The 1401-nt window shown below is 41.5% G+C and overlaps 1 pseudogene across 1 annotated transcript; it reads left to right on the forward strand.

Moving 5' to 3' along the window:
• The first annotated feature begins 379 nt into the window (after window positions 1–379).
• LOC309808765 (quinone oxidoreductase-like) lies at window positions 380–1190 on the forward strand (annotated as a pseudogene). The gene has a single exon. The product of its transcript is annotated as a quinone oxidoreductase-like (transcript).
• The last annotated feature ends 211 nt before the right edge of the window (window positions 1191–1401 follow it).

Raw genomic sequence — 1401 nt, forward strand, 5'->3', positions numbered from 1 at the left:
AAAAAAAATTATCCTATTTTACCATGCAGACTGCTTGTGGGGAGAGAGAACATTTTTTGCCTCCTGCCAAAACAAAGTCCTTTGTGTGGGTCAAGCGGCCTTACCCTGACCCTGTAGCTTCAAGATAATACTGACCTCTCTATGGAATATATTTTCATTTTCGACATTTGAGAAATCCATGCACAACACTAGCGGGAAAGAAGGTATGGTACCTATATACCATGGAATATTACTCAGCCATAAAAAAGAACGAAATAATGTCATTTGCAGCAACATGGATGGACCTAGAGATTGTCGTACTGAGTGAAGTTCTAATTAAAGTCCAAACATGTGGTATAAACGCAGTGGACACATATCTTCGTTCTGGCACTTAACAGTAGAAAACCACTTCTACCCTATACTCCTGGCTTAGATGTGGCTGGGATAATAGAATCTGTTGGAGAGAGTGTATCTGCTTTCAAGAAAGGCGACAGAGTTTTCACTACCGGCACAATCTCTGGGGGCTACACAGAGTATGCTCTGGCAGCTGATGCCACTGTTTACACACTGCCATAAAAACTGGACTTGAAACAAGGAGCTGCTGTCGGGATGCTGTATTTTACTGCTTATCGAGCTCTGCTGCCCAGTGCCCGTGTGAAAGCTGGAGAAAGTGTTCTGGTTCATGGGGCTAGCGGAGGGGTTGGAATAGCAGCATGCCAGACTGCTAGAGCTTATGGCTTAAAGGTTTGGGCACAGCTGGTACTGAGGAAGGACAAAAGGTTGTTTTGCAAAATGGAGCCCACGAAGTGTTTAATCACAAAGGAGCTAATTACATTGATAAAATTAAGAAATCTGTTGGTGAAGAAGGAGTTGATATGATTACTGAAACGTTAGCTAATGTAAATCTTAGCAATGACTTGAATCTTTTGTCACATGGAGGATGAGTAATAGCTGTTGGCAGCAGAGGTCCTATTGAAATAAACCCACGGGACACCAAGGCTAAGGAATCTAGCATAATAGAAGTTGCTCTCTATTCATCCACCAAGGAGGAATTTCAGCAGTTTGCAGCAGTCCTTCAAGCTGGAATGGAAGTTGGTTGGTTGAGACCAGTAATTCGTCCTCAGGATCCATTGGAGAAGGTGGCCCAGGCTCATGAAGGTATCGTTCATAGCAGTGGGGCTGTTGGAAAAATGATTCTTCTCTTAAAATGATTAATCCTTCTACAGATCTCCTGCGTAATTAAAGTTTCTTACCTCAGTTTTACGTATACTAAAAAAAAGAAAGAAAAGAGAAAAGCTTTGGGTTATACTTTGAAACATACTAAACATCGTTAAAAAATTATTTCAGTGACAAAAGTCTTGTTACTAGACAAGATGAAATTTCCCCTGAGTGGACAAACTCTAGCAATCTCAAACTGCCCCT

The sequence above is a fragment of the Mesoplodon mirus genome, assembly GCF_964341445.2.
Source record: "Mesoplodon mirus genome assembly, chromosome: 7".
Lineage (NCBI taxonomy): Eukaryota > Metazoa > Chordata > Mammalia > Artiodactyla > Ziphiidae > Mesoplodon > Mesoplodon mirus.